This window comes from Diplotaxodon limnothrissa, linkage group LG14, assembly GCF_057381915.1.
Source record: "Diplotaxodon limnothrissa isolate DT_005_m linkage group LG14, D_limnothrissa_male_GT1.1, whole genome shotgun sequence".
In the NCBI taxonomy this organism is placed as follows: domain Eukaryota; kingdom Metazoa; phylum Chordata; class Actinopteri; order Cichliformes; family Cichlidae; genus Diplotaxodon; species Diplotaxodon limnothrissa.
In genome coordinates, this window is record NC_140609.1 from 39,837,262 (window position 1) to 39,857,402 (window position 20,141).

Below are 20,141 nucleotides of genomic sequence, written 5' to 3' on the forward strand. Positions count from 1 at the left end.
GGTAATAAAGTTGTTCCTCTTTACCATTAAGTGTTGCTGGAGTTCCTGTGTTGTTAGTTGGACTGTTAATTCATTAATGAAACTAGATTAGCCACAAAGGTCTTCCTCGAAGCTCAAAGTCAGCCACTTGGTCTTTCTTATTTTTCAATTTCATGGTACTTTTCTACTCTTATGAAGACTATTCATTCTCGCACACATTCACAGACCACGCTATTCTGTGCCTTTAACCATTCGTTAATCTACATAACGGTTTGGAGGTCAGCATCTTGCTCATGGACAAAACACACAAAACACAAACCACTTACTATTGACCTCCTGATTAGAAGACCTTGCTCTGTCTCTGTGGGCTTTCATGGTCACACTACAAACAGTCTTCTAACATTTTCTGTTACAAATGACTTAATAGGTAGAAATGTGACATTTTTCTTCTTTTTTTCTTAAGAAAAGCTGATTAAACCGAGTAAAAGCCTTCAATGTGAGTGTGTAAGTAACACCAAATAAACTTTAGCTTAGCCAAGCTGTAGCCTCTTTTCACAGCAGAAACATTTAGTCTGATCACATTGGATTTGTCCTGGGTTCCTCTCATTTCCTGCCCTGGTACCAACATACAGGCAAAGTTGTCCCCTCATTCATGCAGCTTTATTTTGTAACAGCCACCAAACCATCAAACATGGTTGAAACATCAACATTATCTCACTGGTCAAACTGGTCGTGGTGTGACAGCAAAAACCGTCGGTGGTTTCTGACAGAGCAAGAAATGCTGGTATAAAAACTATTCTGCCCTCCCTGTACGTTGATGCCCAGTTTGGCAGATAGATAAACAGTTCTTCAAAAGGAGAGGCAAAGGCTTCCAGTTCTCATTGCAGGGTTTATTTGTCTCCCTAATGAAGGCACTGTAAAACTACAAACATAAGAAAAGCATATTAAAACATACATCTGGAACATAATATATTTCTCACATTACAAAGTACAGACTGAAGACTTAGCAACTTGAACTATAGCTGGTATAACCAAGAAAAATAAATGAAAACATGTTAACTCCAAATCCCGCTAGCTTGATGCTAACACACAATGGAATTTCCTATTGACATGCTAACACAATTAGCATCGGCAATGCAGCTAACATGCCGGCTTCAAATATGAGAGTCAACAACCCATTTTACATCACATGCTTAACATGAACACAGAATATAATCGTACTTACAAGCATATATTTCTCATGCTCCAGTACAGCCAACTTCAGAGCTAATATTTTGTGTGCTGGTATCAACTTGGCCAGACTCCATGAACTTTTCCTATATTTACTAGAGAAACTTGAGTACACAAACCCGCTTCCTCCCCCTAGTGGGGTGGTGGAGCTACTGCACCCAGCAGTGGCAGCACACTCCCCGCCTGGTATAATGAATTATACCACTACCCATTCCCTGGATGTAGTAGTAAAACAACCTCCAACACTGGCCGCAAATACACTTTAGGAGTGCCATTCTTGACTACCTTCACTTCCACCTTACGTACTCTATGATCTTGGCTCCACCTCTTCCAAAATGCATCAGCAAGTGCTTGGACCCTTTTCCAGTGTTTGTTGGACAGATCATTAACATCAAAATCCCCAGAGGGAGCAGTCAACGTATCTCGTTTCTGTGTCAACAACATTGATGGGGTGAGAACTGCCGGTGCTTCTGGGTCAGAAGACACTGAGACCAATGGTCTTGAATTTATAATGGCGGTAACCTCTGCCATCAGGGTGACAAGTGTCTCATGTGTGAGGTACGATGGATTCAGCCTCAGAAGAAGAGCATCTAAGATTCGCCGAGCGATACCAATCATCCTCTCCCACACCCCACCCATGTGGGAAGAGTGGGGAGGATTGAATATCCAAGTACACTTGTTGCTTTTAAGGTAATTCCTCACCTCAGAATCTGATGTGTCAAGTCTGAGTTCTTTACAGGCTCCAGTGAAATTTGTTCCCCGGTCTGATCTGATTGTTTTGATCGGCCCTCTTATGGCAATGAAACGTCTGAGCCCATTGATGAAGCTTGTAGTGGCCATAGTCTCTATAACCTCAATGTGCACAGCTCTGGTAGTCAAACAAGTGAACATTACTGCCCATCGTTTACTTTCCGCATGCCCTCCTCTTGTTCTTCGGGCAGTCACCATCCAAGGTCCAAAAACATCCAACCCTACATGAGTAAATGATGGATCTGGTGAAAGTCTTTCAGATGGTAAGTCTGACATCTTCTGGTCCTCCATTTTACCTCTCAGCCTTTTGCAAGTTACACATTTGTGTATCACACTAGATACAAGCCTTTTCCCCCCAATCAGCCAAAGTCCTGCCAACCTAATAGCTCCCTCCGTGAAATGGCGTCCTTGGTGCGCAGCCTGTTCGTGATATCTTCTGACCAATAATGTAGCAATGTGCGTCTTGGGAATGACCAGAGGATGTTTATCATCAAAAGACATAACGGCTGAGGACATACGGCCGCCAACTCTTAATAGCCCATCTTTGTCCAGAAATGGTGTCAGCTTTCGCAGTGGACTTTGTTTTGGGATTCGGTCCCCTTTGGCTAGACACTGCAACACCCTTGCAAAGGCATCTTGTTGTGCAGTTTTAATGATCACTTTTACTGCTTGTTCTTCTTCATCCCCAGTGTTGCCACCATGTGTATCTGCAACACTCCTTGCCTTTTTGATTAGTGTGGAGACTGCACGAGTCAAAGCTCTCCAAGTGGAAAATGTAAGAAACCTTTGAGCTCCAAGCGAGCTTTCTTTAACCATTGAGCTGAAGGTCGTTACTTCAGAGCGAACTTCTGGATCCACCTCCGGATGTATCAGCTCAAAGTCATCACTCTGGGGAAGGAGTCGTTTTGAAGGGCCCAATAGAAATGATGGTCCAGTGAACCAGTTGGTGCCTTTGAGAGCTGCAGCAGTTGTTGGCCGAGTTCCATGGTCTGCTGGGTTTTCTTCAGTGGTGATGTAATGCCACTGATCTGGACGAGACGACTTTCTGATCTGTGCTATCCTGTTTGACACATAGACATAAAACCTGCGTGAGGTGTTATATATGTAGCCCAGTACTATCTTGCTGTCAGTATAGTACTTCACAGAATGAATGTCAATATCCATTTCATCTTGGATGAAGACTGCCATTTCAGTTGCCAAAACCGCAGCACAAAGCTCAAGACGGGGCACGGTGTGCGCTGGGTGTGGGGCCAGCTTTGCCTTTGCCATAACAAATCCCACGTGGATATCTCCTGTTGCAGAAATTGTTTTCAAGTAAGCCACAGCAGCTATAGCCATGACTGATGCATCTGAAAACACGCACAACTCTCTGTGCTGAGTCTGTGTAGACAAAGACACTGGAACATATAGTCTTGGGATCTGGAGCTGATCTAAGTCTTTCATAGAGTCTTTCCAGAGTTTCCAGTGTTCTTGTTTTGAAGCTGGCAATGGTGTGTCCCAGTCATACTGTTCAATGGAGAGGTTTCTCACTAAATGTCTTCCTCCCACTGTGACTGGCACTACAAATCCCAAAGGGTCAAATAAACTGTTCACTGCAGACAAAATCCCTCTTTTTGTCAAGGGTTTCTCCTCCTTCGACACACAGAAGGTGAAGTTGTCTGTTTCCAGATTCCAAATTAGACCTAGACTCCTCTGAAGAGGTAGTGACTCCACTCCTAAGTCTAGATCTTTCAAATCCTTGGCCAAGTCTTCTGGTGGGAATGCTTGCATAACACTGCTGCTGTTCGATGCAATCTTGTGTAGCTTAATGTTTGATTTAGCTAGCATCGCTTGGGCAGTGCGCAGGACACCAGTGGCTTCTGCTTCATTAGGAAAAGATGCAAGTCCATCATCCACATAAAAATTGCGTGTGATGAACTCCCTTGCACTGGTAGTGGAGTCATCTGCTTGCTTAGCAGCTCGTCTGAGGCAGTAAATGGCAACTGCTGGTGATGGACTGTTGCCAAATACATGTACTGTCATTCGAAACTCTTTCACTGCTTTCTGGAGATCATTGTTTTCATACCATAAGAACCTCAGAAAGTTGCGATGTTCCTCGCACACCTTGAAGCAGTAGAACATCTGCTGCACATCCGCTGTAACTGCTATAGGTTCTCTGCGGAAGCGGATCAGAACCCCAAGGAGAGTGTTGTTCAAGTCGGGTCCACTCAGGAGCACATCATTGAGGGAAACCCCTTCATGTTTGGCACTTGAATCGAACACTACCCTTATCTGGTCAGGTTTTTGTGGGTGGTAAACCCCAAATATTGGTAGATACCACCTTTCCTCACCTTCTTTTAATGGAGGGGCCGGCTCTGCTTGCTTTTCAACAAACATTCTTTGCATGAAATCGATGAAGTGTTTCCTCATTTGTGGTTTTTTCTCCAGAGTTCTCCGAAGAGATGCAAGACGCTTTAAAGCTTGAGGTCTGTTATTGGGAAGGTGGTTTCGTGGTGACCGAAAGGGTAATGGGGAAACCCAAGTATTGTAACTGTCTTTATAGACTTGTTCATCTAATGTCTTCAAGAAACTCTCGTCATCGATTGACATTGCCGGGACGTCATCATGTTGTGTCCTTTGAAACACCTGACTGGCAAACTCACTTTCCTTACTTTTCAAGTGTTGTGCAGAGCTTTGAAGACTTAGGTTCGAGGTGTGACAACCAAGCTTTTCTTTGACTAGCATATTGTTTGGACATGCACTCAAGAGTGAAGCTCGTCCATTTGGTAGAATGTTGGTCTTGTATACACAGATGTTGGATGTCTTATGCACTTCTCCCAGACACACTTCCCCTACGATCACCCAACCAAGGTCGAGTCGTTGAGCATATGGTTCATTATGGAGACCATTATGTTGTTCTCTGACTTTGTGCACACGCAGAATGTCTCTGCCAAGGAGAAGGAGGATGTCAGCTTCTGGATCAATTTCTGGGATTTTTCCCTTGATTGCCTTCAGATGTGGGTAGAAATGAGTGACTTCTGGGGATGGGATTTCCGTCCTATCATCAGGTATCATATCACACTCAATAAGAGTAGGCAGGGGAAGCTGTGTGGTGCCATCAAGGGACTCCAAAATGAAGTCACGGGCTCGTCTCCCTGCTATCTCCACAACACCTGAGCATGTTTTCAGTGTATACGGCTCAAGCTGTCCTTCAATGTTGAAGATGTCAAAAAAGTATGTTTTAGCCAAGGAGCGATTGCTTTGTTCGTCTAGAACAGCATACATCTTGACAGCTTTCTCTGGTTGTCCAGCAGGATACACTCTGACCAAACATATCTTAGAGCATGACCTTGAACCAACTGAGTCTCCGCATACTTCTGTGCTTTTTGATGTCACGTCAGCCACACTTGCTTCTCCTTCTCTTTCTTCCCCGCCATACCCTTCACTAGCCACCAGGCTCTCTGCATTTTGAGGACGAGGATTGGGGTGTAGTGCGGTGATATGTCTTTCACTACCACAATCTGTGCACTGCACTGATTTAGGACAATCTTTGGCCATGTGCTGCACAGAAGAACAACACTTGAAACAAATGTTCTTGTCCTTTAAGTATGCCTTTCTTTCTTCCAGGGTCTTACTTTTGAAAAGACGGCATTTTCTGAGAGGGTGAGGCTTGCAGTGTAATGGACACTGTTTATCGGGGTCCAAGTTGTTCTTGCCTGTAGGAACGTTTGGGCTGGCTGCCAGATTACTTGCTATCTCCGTCCTCTTAGCAGAGACATGTGAACGATACTTCTGTTGTGTCATTGTCTCGATTCTAGGATTGTTGGCGTTGGCACCGGTTACACACGAAAAACTCGGGTCATTACGAATTTTAGCTTCTTCGTTCACAAGTTTCACAAAAAAGGAAAATGGAGGATAAGACACTGCATTCTCTCTCTTGAACCTCGAGGCAGCTGCAACCCACTTCTCCTGAAGGTTGTATGGGAGTTTTTCCAGAATCGGATTCACCCCGTGGGCTGTATCGAGGTGTGAAAGGCCTGGGAGATGACCGCTTGTCTTTGCAGCATGAAGTTCTAGCAGAAGATCCCCCAACTCTCTCAAACGCTGGTTGTCTCTGTTCGTCAGCTTCGGTAAATCCTGGATTTTCTTTAAAAGTGCATGTTCAATGACTTCTGGTGCGCCAAAACACTCTTCGAGTCTCTGCCACACCATCTGAAGACCTGCAGTGGGATTGTTTATGTACGCAGCCCTGACTCGCTTGGCTTGTGCTGCTGATTGTGGCCCGAGCCATTTGGATAGCAGGTCTAGCTCTTCTTGAGGTGTTACACCCAGATCTTGAATTGAACTTAGAAAGGAAGCCTTCCAAGCCCAGTAATTTTCTGGTCGATCATCAAACCTCAGCAGGCCTGAGCTGATCATCTCTTTCCGTATCAGGTATCTCGTTAGATCAGACGTGTCAGCATGACTACTCCTTACAGGTGTGGGTGTCCATACCTTAGACTGAGGATGGTGATATCGATCATAGTTTGCTGGCTCGCCTCCATAGCTCCAGTTGCAAGATTCTCTCTTTGGGCTCAAAGCACGGAAGACTGGCAAAGGTGTGAATTCTTGGTTGTTGCTCCTACTGGGCTGATGGATACTTGGTTCCTTGTGAGCTTTTGGTGTTGCATCGATGGCCGTGGCTGGCTGTGGCACCAGAGAAGATAGGAGTTCTGGATGATTACCTTGTGGAGTCTGCAGATCGTCGCCGAGTTCTGACTGTTGCTGCACATACTCTTGGACTCGTTCTAATGGGCTGATTTGCTGCATGCCGTCCAGCTGGGGCTGTTGTGGGTGCTCACTCTCTTGCGCAGATGCTTCCCAAGCTTGAGCCTCAGCTAGGGCTGCTGCAGCTGCCTTCTGCGATTTGAGTACGTGTAGCTCTGCATCCAGATCTGCTTTCTTTTTAAGCTGCTCGGCCTGTTGTTTTAGGATGCTGGCTTCCTGCTTAGCAAAGGAGAGCTGAGCACGGGCAGCTTCTGCTTTTGCTCGTGCTCTGGCGGAAGCAGTAGATGATGATGTAAGCTGGCTGGAACGTAAAGAACTGGACACTTTTGACCTTGTTTCCAGCGTCTCATCCATCCTTTCTTTTAGAGAACTATCTGGCTGATGAGAATGATGCTTTTTTACTATTCTGCCCTCCCTGTACGTTGATGCCCAGTTTGGCAGATAGATAAACAGTTCTTCAAAAGGAGAGGCAAAGGCTTCCAGTTCTCATTGCAGGGTTTATTTGTCTCCCTAATGAAGGCACTGTAAAACTACAAACATAAGAAAAGCATATTAAAACATACATCTGGAACATAATATATTTCTCACATTACAAAGTACAGACTGAAGACTTAGCAACTTGAACTATAGCTGGTATAACCAAGAAAAATAAATGAAAACATGTTAACTCCAAATCCCGCTAGCTTGATGCTAACACACAATGGAATTTCCTATTGACATGCTAACACAATTAGCATCGGCAATGCAGCTAACATGCCGGCTTCAAATATGAGAGTCAACAACCCATTTTACATCACATGCTTAACATGAACACAGAATATAATCGTACTTACAAGCATATATTTCTCATGCTCCAGTACAGCCAACTTCAGAGCTAATATTTTGTGTGCTGGTATCAACTTGGCCAGACTCCATGAACTTTTCCTATATTTACTAGAGAAACTTGAGTACACAAACCCGCTTCCTCCCCCTAGTGGGGTGGTGGAGCTACTGCACCCAGCAGTGGCAGCACAAAAACATTTGATCAACAGGAGCAGCATGGTGGCACAGAGGTTAGCACTAGCGCTAACGGAGCTAGCATAACTGGTGATTCTACATTGGCTGTAGGTGTGAATCTTGTGATGCATTACGTGAGTAGAGCCGTTTATGCAATAATCTACTTTAATTTACTTATTCAGCAACTTTCCAATCTCCACTAAAAACATCAGCATCAGATCAAAAAGGACAAATTCATACATTATAATAAATAAGAGGTCGTTTTATTTGATGGGATTTTGTTGAAAGAAATGATGCATTCTCATATCATTGGTAGAAAACTGATTCGGCTTATTACCTGTTAAAATAACCATTATAATAATAATAATAATAATAATAATACGCAGCATCCTTTCAGTTATTTGAAAAAGAGGCAGAGAAAAGCACTGGCATCACATTATAGGCAGCAGACCTCCTGGCCACAGACAGGAAGACAAAGAATCAGACTGTCATTGATGAGAAGAGTCCTGATTACCTCAACACATCCAGAGGTGCCCACTCTGTTTTCTCCCATTCTGCTGTGATGTGGAGGTGGGTGGTGCTGATGCAACAACTTTTTGTTGAGCCCTCTGGAGGTGTTTAACTTTACATCCCACTACCCTCCCACCTTTAGTCTGAAATCCTAGATATAATTCAGTGTAGTCACTTCCTGTTAACGTGAGTCTACGCTTAAAGCTTCCTGACACTGAATCGTGGGACCAGCGTGGGATGACCCTGTTCTCCCATTGTTGTTTGTTCCCATGGTTAGGAGACAAGCATTAATTACTCTTGCATCATTCTGCTTTTTTTTTCTAACATGATTCTTCTGCACAGCATGTTAGCTGAAATTAAAGACGAGTCGTCTCCTTTGAATTAAAAAAAACGCAAAACCCAAAGTGCATGAAATTGATTTGGATCAATATGCGTCAGTTTATAAAAGAGAGAGGGAATTATAAAAGATGATAAATACACACATATTCATCGGGTAAACTGGGAAATCTGTCTGACATGTGACAATGGTCTGGCTTTGAAAATGTTGGAATCTTATTTCCAAACTGTTTTTTTTTTTTTTTTTTGCTGTGCAGCACATGGATGTACTCTGATTTTGTCACGGTCTGGTGACCCAGTGTTCGAGTTTTTTTTATTTTGTTTTGTTTATATTCCTTGGTTTGGCGTCAGTCATGGTTTTGGTTCTCTTGATTGTGTTCTGCTCCTGTTATATTTGTAGTTCTAGCTTATAGATTCGGTCACCGTGTCACTGTCACTGTATTCGGTCACTGTATTTTCCAGCAATAAGGCTGCTGGCTTTAGTTAAACTTTCTGTCTCCGAGTCCAGTGCTTGGGTCCTAACCTGGCCTGCCACACAGCTTATCATGACATTTACTGCTAATGCACTTAAGGTCTCACTAAAATGTTCCCGTGTGGACTTTTATGCAGTATTTATACTGGTATGCCTTCAGTCTAACAAGGTTTAAAAGTCAGTAACTCAGAGTCACGGAGAAAGAAACAGACATTTCTTTCCTGACTCTGCAGCTCTCTGAAGACAACATTCAGCTGTATTTGTTGCCTCTGTAACTTCCATCCATCCATTTTCTTCCACTTATCCAATTCAGGGTCACGGGGGGCTGGAGCCTTTGCTGGCTGCCTTAGGGCGAGAGGCGAGGTACACCCTGGACAGGTCGCCAGTCTGTCACAGGGCTAACACAGAGACAGACAACCATTCACACCTAACCCCACTAACTGCATGTCTTTGGACTGTGGACAGACCCCACACAAACCCAAGGAGAACGTGAAAGATCCTGGTGGCATTGAATTCAGGACCTTCTTGCTGTGATGCAGCCGTGCTTCTGTGTAACTTGGATGTTAATATCAAAACAATTACAGTCTTACATCCATCAATCCAAAGTTCTTCCATTTAAACAGTTCAGATTCGTGGTTAGCTTGAAGGCTCTGCCTATCATAGGGCGAGAGGCAGGGATAAACCTGAGCAGGTCCCCAGTGTGTCAGAGGGCTAACAGCAACCACTCACATTCACACCTGCAGCCACTTTAGAATCACTCGTTTATCCACCCGGCTGAGCCTTAGGTTAAGTAAGTGGATTACGTAATATAGTTAATTATTCAGTGGTTTTTAACAAAGTTTTGAAAATGACAAACTGCACAACAAACATCTTCCAAGTGTTATGGTCTCTGTGATTATGGGATAGCGAAGCGTACTTTTACTGAGCTTTTACTTGAGAAAGACGAATGGTTGGCATGTCATTTAAAGACATACCTGTCAAACTCTGTACCGTCCACATTTTGTGATTTTTCAGCCAGAGAAGCCTTCAGGTGGACATGAAGATTGTAGCAGTGTTTCACAGAGAGCTGAGTGTTTAGGTCAGGATACTTCTGTGAGCTTTCTATCATTTTATCTATAAAGCCACATCATCTATAAACTACACTTTAGCACATCTAATGCAAATTAACCATCATTTTCCTGCAGTTGCTGGTTTCTAAATGTCTCCAGAGCAGCAGATTGCACATCAAGGTCTCCTCCCCCAGATCCAATTCCAATTGTTCAGCCAAAAACAAGATCGCTCCATCAATATACAAGTCATTCTGGATGCCAAATGCCACTTGTTAAACAAAGCAGTCAGCAGCAGAGGGGAGCCCACAAATCATTACTGCAAACAGCCTGGATCAAAGGTGCTGCTCGAGCTAAATGTAAATGATTTGTGAGACATTTCTATCAGCTTCAAAGTTTATGAATATCTAACACACTTCCTGTTGTGCTCATTGTCATGCAATCATGTTACATGGAAGCTCTGTTGTTTCATTTGACCTAAATGCACATGTGTTTTCACTGAGTTCGTTTTTTTTACTGGTTGTAGATGTAGATGAGTACCCAGGTTCCTGTGGCACACTTGGCTCTTCATTAGGGTTTATAGAGTCATGACCAAACGTTTAAGGCCACTTGAAAAATGACAAAAATCATATTTTGCATTATTGGATCTTAACAAGGTTCCAAGTAGGGCTTCAATATGCAACAAGAAGAAATGGGAGTGAGACCAAGCATTTTTTTGAGCGTGCAATTTATTTTGCAAACAACGCTTAAATTGAAACAGGCTGTTTTACAGCTGATCAAAAGTTTAGGACCACATGTCTTTAAAAGGCCACATCTGTGCAAAAATGTGGATTCATTATCATTTTCTGTCAGGTTGTTACACTGTTCATGACGACTTTTTCCATAGCAGCTCTTTCAATGTACCAAAGTCATAAACAGTGTAAAAGATGGACGTAGCAGCTGTGACTGTAACCACTACGCTTCTCAGTTAACACAAGCAAGTCTGGTTATGCCCGGGCACCCATACTGGCTGATTAGTGGTGAGTAATTGTCAAGAGATTTATTCTAAAGACACTTCTTCAGCTAAGAATCTAAAGGTAGAAACACACAGACGCTGCAGCTTTTACTTGCAAGGGCGATCAGAACGCTCACACCAGAGTGGGGGCCCTGTGATGTGCGCTCTGTTCCTGCACTTGTCTTTATTTTATACAAAAATAATACTAATAATAATAAAAGTGTCCAGCTCTCCTCTTCCTGGCAGGAGTGAAATAATAACAGCTTGTTCAGCTATTATCGCTGTGAGAAAGAATTTATAAAACAAGTCTTGTAGTGGACAACAGTCTAAGTCATAAAAAGGTCATCATGCAGTATTCTATCATATGCAAACTTATATCATTAAAAGCTTATACTGACTACTAAGTACAATTTTATATTGACAGTAATATACAAATAAAACTCTGGAATTTTTCTCGCCAGAAGAGGAGCACAAACCTGAGTCGCACAGGAAGTCATGATATGAGCCAGATAACCTTCATCATCAACATACTTAACATATATGTACTACCGAGTGGATCCCAGAGCACCATGACAATAATTTAATGCAAAAAGCAATTGCAATAATAAAAAGCAATAATAGCAAAATGTGTTTACTCACGAATCATTATTATGTGACTAATGTCGTTTTGAGAAAATAATTTTTGCAAAGTTACAATTCATTTGCATTTTTTAATAAAACTAAAATCTGAACTTTTTGAGTTTTTTATTACTTAAAAGCCAATTCAGTGCTCTTTCACTCTAGCATCACTTAATTTGTAATTTTGAATAAACACTGTCTTGCATTTATTTGGTGAAATAAATCTGGGTCATTTTGACCCTAATATAAAATACCTGAAATAAACAAACAACCGGCCATCCCAGAGGTATTCCCCAGGGCATCACCTGCATCACCCAGGATGAACTGATCCTGGTTAGATGTCTGAACCACCTCAACTGGCTCCTGTCAGTGTGGAGCAGCAGCAGCTCAACTCTGAGACCCAGATATTCTTTGGAGGAAGCTCATTTCCAACACTCATATCTGTGATCATATTCTTTTGGACAGTACCCGTGGCTTGCTAGCAGGGGGGGATATGAATAGTTTTGATTTCAAACCTTCTTCTATTCACCACAACAGACCAGTACTGCGCTGTAATGAATACAGATGCTGCACCAGTCTGTCAGCCTTCCGCTTCACTTTCCCTTCACTTGTGAAAAAGTCCCAGAGATGCTTAAACTTCACTGGGAGCAGCAAGTCATTCCTCCCAACCCAGAGAGAGCATTCCACCTTTTTCTTGCTGAGGACCATGAGCTCAGACTTAACCGTGCTAATTCTCATCTCAACCAATTGACACTCAGCTGAAAACCAACCTAGTCCAAGCTCGAGGTCATCGTTCATTGAAGCCAGTAGAACCGCATCATCTGCAAAGAGAAGAGATTATGAAACCACCAATTTCACACTCTCCACCCTTTGGCTGTTCCTGTAAATACTGTTGACAAATTTTATGGCTATAATCAGTGTCAAAGGACAGCTGTGGGAAAGCTAAAAACAGCTAAAAGATAAACACAGGCTAACACGGCAGATACGGCACACAAAGGTGACACCTTCTTCTAATAGATTTTCCAGCCAAATGTTGGACAGTCACATGAGCAGGTGGAGCTTTCCTCATGTCCAACAAGTTAACTTGCAATTATGGTAGCTATTGCAATTTTCAGTTTAGCAGCATCATCTCTTGGTTTCAGTGCAGACCCCACCTGTCTCAGGTAGATCCAGCAGCATTTTGAATGTTCTAATAACTTCAGTCTTTGTTCTATAAAATGACTAATAAAGTGCTCCTACATACTGCGTGATGCTTTAATTTAAAAGGCCTTAATTAATCGAATAAATAGTCCAGTTTATTGAAACTGCACAGGTGGAATTGGGTACTTTGGACTGGAGTCCTCTGGAACCACAAAACCACATTTTAAAAAGCACAGTGGTGTGACACGATTAGCGACAAATTTATTATCAAAGTCATAAAAAATGACCACGATAAAAACAAAAGAAGGATAAAAAACACACCTCATTATCTCTCAGTAGGACAAGCTTCAGGCTAATGACTTGAAGTAATGAACGTGAGTCTTGCAGATTCTCATCAGTTCCAGTTGCATGTTCTGTCACTCAACACTGCTTTTAATGCTGTAAAGTTGGGCATTTTAACACGGGACTCTGTGTGGACTTGTGCCTCAAGTAGCAGCTGGGGGAACAGCGCACATGCATTTTTCAGCTTCAGAGATTGCATCTTAGTCAAAGCAGGAAATGTGCACTAAGAGATTTGACACCATACTTTTGGTTTTACAGAAAATCCTTCTTATGATACCCAAATGAAATGAAATAACGATGGCTCTTCTTTTCTGGCAGTTGTCAAAGCTCAGCTATGAATAATCTCCAAAACTTGATACCAACGGGTTCTGATCAAGGACGCCGATGTGACAAGTAGAGACTGAAAATTCAGTGCATCTTGCAGATCCCAGAAGTTCCTTTAAAAATAATAGGAAGTTCTGTCTTTGATTCGCTGTTGGTAGCTGTTGTAACAACACTGAGATCATTTGAAGTGGTTTTAAAAAGTCCTAATGAACAACAAATATTATGACAAAATATGACAAACTTTATATTTTATTCACTGATATTATTGCTTTTAAAATGTCACAGTAAACATATAAAGCAGGGAACAAGGGGAAAAGCTATTCTGTCAAACCTGCAGGTGGTATCTAACACTCAACGCACACTCAGCTCACATACTTCTATCTGTCAGCACTAAACTATATTTGAATGCAGAAGGTGTTTTCACTTTTGTTTTACCAAACTTTAGTCATGATTGTTTTAGATGATCTGGAGCCACATTTTTAATGAACCTCCTCCAAGACATGCAGAGTCAGATCGACCAAGCCATTTTCAACCCTGTCTGATTGGAAATAAGAAGCCGAGCAGACTGGAACACAGCAGAGCTTGTGATTTTATTAGATAAGTGACAACTCACTTACGCATGACGGGCACATGTATCTTATTTCATTCCTGCACATCCAAAGAATAAATTAAGGCCGTAATGAGAAGAGGCGTTCCCCATCTCTCCTCGGCAGGCTAATTTGTCTTAGTGTCCTTCAGGAAAAGTTTCTGAGTGTTTTAAAAGTGGCCTTTTTTGTCCGTTACACTTAAGACATCCATCTTACCGATATCTCAGTATCTACTATTGAAAAGCAAAGAAAACAGCACCGTGTTACATAACGGGTAGTATGGGACCACTGGCCTGAATTCATTATTACAGAGATGTTTATTTGGTAAATGTGCAAAGCTTGCTGTTTCCCAAACTGTCAGCCCCGCTGGCTTTCCAAACTTGGCTGCTCTGCTTCACTCCAGAGACCTGCAGGAAGTCTCAAGGAGTCGCTGTAACAATGAGAAATGTTCAGGCCTTTGGTTATTTAAGTGTCTAGTGAGCATAATAATCACAATTCTAGGTCATCCTCATTGGTCTCCTGATAATATGGATCACCTTTAGGCCACGCACACACACACACTCATGCACACACAGCTGGATTTTAGCACTAACTCCTAACAACTGTACGATAGTAACTGATCTTTCAAAAAGGATAAAATATAAACGTATCATATCATTTCCACTTTTTGGCTACACACAGAAATAAATAAAGGAACAAATAATGCCAAGCCAAAACCAAATTATTGTAACATGGTCTCTTACATTTCACAGTAACTTCTGTAGCTTCTGAACCGCACATTTATCAACACACGTGGGGACGTTGTGGTAGCCCAGCATCACCCGCTCGGCTGCTCCTGATCAGTAACACTACAGCTACAAACATACGTACATACAAGTACACCGTGTTTTTCAAATATTGCCCGTAAACCTGTTTAAAGTATTAATGCAGTAATGAAGTACTTTACAAAGCAGTTTCCATCCTGCATGCATCTCCAGCTTGGTGAAGACCAAACGCAATCCCAGCATAAAACCAATGAGACATAAACCATAGATGAGGATGCACTGTGACAGGTGATCACTGTCCTTTGAGATGCTGCTTTACAACCACTCATTAATAACATAGTAGCCGAACATGCCAAGAGAAAACCTCTTCATAAAATTAAGTTATGTTTTATCAACCCATCGATATTAAAATGTTTTTTAATGATGGGGTCTTTCTGTATGAAGTTCCTATGTGATGTCCTTCATGTGCCTGTGTGGATTTTCTCCCTGGAGCTGTGGGAGGACGCCTGGTGAAATGTTAGGTTAATTGGTGATTCTAAATTGGGTTAGGTGTGAGTGCGCATGGTTGTCTATGTACCCTGCCTCTCGCTGTATGACAGCTGGGGGCTGAGTCATACTAGATTATGTAGGTGACCTTTTGTGATTGCGAATCTGCCCACCGTCCTTATCACCCAGGTAATCCAAGTAATGCAGCTTTCAAAGTGAATCATCTTTTTTAACCTAAAGCAGAATTTTTGTATGAAAACAAGTTGTGGTCCCAGCTAAACCTGGCCAAACAGTGAGTGAGAGGTGATGCACAACAAAACCAAACTTAGTTTAATGATATTTTAAAAATGCAGCAAGTCAGCCGATGAAGCCCATAATAACTCTGTCATCCTCTAATGTGGACTTTGTCGCCTCTATATCTTTTCGCCTACATGGCACTACCTCAAATAACGAGCTAATGATCTTCCCAACTTCCTACTGCAGCCACAGATATACTTGTTAGGTTAATTGGTGATTCTAAATCAGGTGTGCGCGTGCAGCGTTGTGTGTCTCTGTGCATGGCCTGTTGATGGATCGGTAACTTGTACAGGGTGTAAAACATTTACTGCACCGTGTCAGCTGGGACAGGCTCGACATGAGTCAGCAGAGATGAGTCGTGAAAACAGGCTGGATGATTGCACCAATCTCCACATTCTTTCCATTCTGATGTTTAAACACTTATTCTAAGGCCACAAGTGAGATCATGAAGCAGTCTTTCCTTTTATTAAAGAAATATACAAAACTTTAATACCCTTGAAAACTAGAGTCTTTAAGAAGCAGTGAGGATTTCTGTGTACGCTGGTATCAATCAACACTGACACTCTCCAGAGCCCAGCTCAAATACTGACAGCTGTATGCAAACCTGTAAGACAAAAAATGTCCATTTAAAAACATAATTTTATCCCCTTTTTAATGCTTATTTAAAATGACAAAACTAGACTCACAAGTTTCAACTTGTCTGACGTTCAGAGAGGTAAACAAAACAACACGACAGATTTCTGTTATTTATCGCTGTGAGCATGTGTAGCTAATAATAAGTATCATATGATCCTTGCTTAAGAAGGTGATAGGATGACAAGTGGAAAAAGGCACAGTTGTGTTACAGAAGACAAAGAACAGCTACAATGTTGCTCGTACAGCAGCAGGTATGACAGCTGAGCCTGAACACATACGGGGATTTTCTGCTGTTTCTGGTTAACCTAAACTATATACAGTGGATTCAAAAATGTGCCTGATGTTTTCAACACTTGGTATTTATTAGAATTAAATATCTTTTGGTTGTTTTGTAAATAAAATTAAATGCCTGAAATGATTGGCTTCTCACGTAATACTTGTTAAAAGCAAGTGTCCGAGGAATGGCAGCCTCTAAAACCTCTTCTTAATGATCCCACAAGCTTGGCGTACCTTTTAGAGGTTTCTCCCTTTTTTCTTGGCAGAATAACTTAGGCTCAGTCAGGATGGATGGGGATAATTTCAGCATAATCACTTTTGACAAGAGCCAACGTGCTATGTTACTGTGACACTTCATCATTGTAAGAATCCGAAATTTAAAGACAGGTTGTTGAGAGCTGTCATGCTGTCCATGTTCTGGAGCGCTGCACTGTTTAGCAGACACTGAGACACCAAGAGGTTCTGACAGAGGTACAGTTTCAGTTTTCAGTTTTATTTGTCATATCCAAGTTAGCACAGGGTCAACATTGCAATGAAATGTGTTTGACGAGCAGCAGTCACTCAGCAGCATGATACAGTAGGAGAAAATATAATAAGATAAGATAAGATAACTCTTTATTGTCATTGCACAGTCATGCATAGTACAGTAGTACAATAAAATTGGAAAACTGTCCTACGTCGGCACTACATATAACACAACACGACACGATAATAAAATAAAATAAAATAATAAAGAAAATAGAAAAATAGTAAGGAGCAAAATATTAGAGAGGCATGGTAAAAGAGAAAAGATGACTAAATATATATGTATCTATAAATATAAATATATGTACACTAGTGATTAAATAAGAAAATCTTGAAAAGAAATATGACGGGAGGGCAGATGGGATATTGCACAGGAATGAGCAGCAGAAAATTACAGTATTGCACTTTTAAATATAAATATCAATGACAATAAAGTGGAGTGACCAGTGCAGATTAAACAGAGTACTTGTGAAGCTGCAGGGTAGCTTCTGAGTGCTGTGTTGTGTGTGTTTAAGTGTTGTGGTTGAGGTGTCGTATGGCTTGGTGGTAAAAACTGTTTTTAGAATAGAATAGAATAGAATAGAATAGCCTTTATTGTCATTGTACAGAGTACAACGAAATTGGAGTGCCACTCCCTTGGTGCAAGTTTCAATAATAAATATAAATGTAAAATATAAAAAGTACAAAAAAACAATCGTAAGTACTCAGACAATAGTATGTACAATATATACAGGATAGCAGCATTAATATAATGACAGTATGAATAGCAGCATAATATAATGACAGTGACGGTATGGAATAGGTTCAATTGTTTTTGTGCTTATTTACTACGGTGATAGCTCTGGGAAAGAAGCTATCCCTGAATCTGTTTGTCCTGGTTTTATGTGACCTGTACCGTCGGCCTGACGGTAATAGTTCAAACAGTTGGTTGCTGGGGTGAGAGTGGTCCTTGATGATATTGCCAGCTCTGCTGAGGTACTGAGAGTTTGCAGTGACCTCCAGGCTGGGCAGAGAGCAGCCAGTGATGATCTGGGCTGTGTTGATGACCCTCTGCAGTACTTTCCTGTCCGCAGCTGAGCACCCTGCATACCATGTTGTTATGCCGTACGTTAGGATGCTCTCTATGGTGGCTCTGTAAAATGTCACCAGCAGCCTCTCCTCCAGGTTGTTCCTCCTGAGCACTCTCAGAAAGTGGAGACGCTTCTGGGCCTTTTTAACCACCGCCGTGGTATTTGCAGTCCAGGAGAGGTCAGCAGAGATGTGCACGCCCAGAAACCTCATGGACTGTACCCTCTCTACACAGTTCCCATGAATGTAGAGTGGGGCCGGGACTGCTCTGCCCTTCCTGAAGTCCAAGATAAGTTCTTTAGTTTTCGTGGTGTTCAGTTGGAGGTTGTTAACTGAACACCACTCAGTCAGTCTGTTGACCGACCTCATCTCTGTAGTCTGACTCATCCCCCCTTGAGATGAGTCCAACCACTGTGGTGTCATCCGTGAACTTTATGATGGTGTTTGAGAGATGGGTAGGGGAGCAGTCGGATGTGTAGAGCGTAAACAGGAGGGGACTCAAAACACATCCTTGTGGAGACCCGGTGCTGAGTGTGATGGTGCTGGACCGGTGGGGGCCGAGTCTGACAGACTGTGGTCTATTTGTCAGGAAGTCCTTGATCCAGAGGCAGATGGGGTGGAGAGTCCCAGGTGAGACAGTTTCTGGACCAGGATCTCCGGGATGATATGATTGAATGCTGAGCTGAAGTCCAGAAAGAGCATTCTCACATAGCTTCCTCGGTGCTCCAGGTGACTCAGCGCAGTGTGGAGCGCTATGGTGATAGCGTCCTCGGTGGATCGGTTTGTCTGTAGGCAAATTGGTGGGGGTCCAGAGTGGGAGGCAGACCGGCCCTGATGTGCTGACAGACCAGTCTCTCAAAGCACTTCATCACTACAGGCGTAAGTGCAACAGGCCTGTAGTCATTTGGGCTGACCACAGCTGTCTTCTTGGCGATGGGGATGATGGTGGAGGTTTTGAGGCAGGGCGGGACGGTGTTTGATGACAAGGAAAGGTTGAAGATTTTAGTGAAGACTCCGGTCAGTTCGTCAGCACATGCTCTGAGAACCTTTCCATGTATTCCATCAGGACCTGCCGCCTTCCTGGGATTCACTGACCTTAGAGCACACCTCACTTGATGCTCCCTGAGTGTTAGTGTGCCAGTGCTGGGGGCGGGTGGAAGTGGTGTGACAGCTGAGGGCCTGGTCGTCTCAAAGCGGGCGAAGAAACGGTTTAGATCCTCAGCCAGTGAGGCATCAGTCCTAGATGCTGCCTGGTTATTGCTTCTGTAGTTGGTAATGTGATTGATCCCCTGCCACATTTTTCTGGGCTCCTTGTCAGCAAAGTGATCTTCAATCCTCCTCCTATAGGCTGTCTTAGCTTTCCTGATGCCTCTACTCAGGTCTGCCCTGGCCGCCCTATACGCAGCCCTGTCCCCTGACTTGAAGGCAGTGTTGCAGCTTTTTAGGAGGGATTGTACTTCGCTATTCATCCAGGGTTTTTGATTTGGAAACACCCTGACCCTTTTGTTGACGGTGACATTGTCAACACAGTTCCTGATGTACGAGAGTACAGTGTCCGTGTACTCCTGGAGGTTGTGGCTGGAGAATAAATCCCATACAGTTGTTGAGAAGCAGTCCTGCAGTTGAGAGAGGGCTCCTTCAGGCCAGGTTTTTATTGTCTTTGTCTGGGGCTTTGTTTTTCTCAGCAGGGGGGTGTAGGTGGGGGTGAGGGACATGCAGAGGTGGTCAGATCCAGCCAGGTGGGGGAGGGGTGTCGCTCTGAAAGCATGCCTGATGTTTGATGTTTGTTGTCTGAGCAGACAGGCTCCTGTAACATCTGCCAGATGGTAACAAGGAGAACAGCTGATGTGCGGGGTGGCTGTGGTCCTTGATGATGCTGTGTGCTTTACGGAGGCATCGCTGGAGATAAATGTCCTGAATGGCAGGAAGCCTCGTGCCAGTGATGTGCTCTGCTGCCTTCACCACCCTCTGTAGTGATTTACGGCTGCTGGCAGAGCAGCTTCCGTACCAAACTGTGAT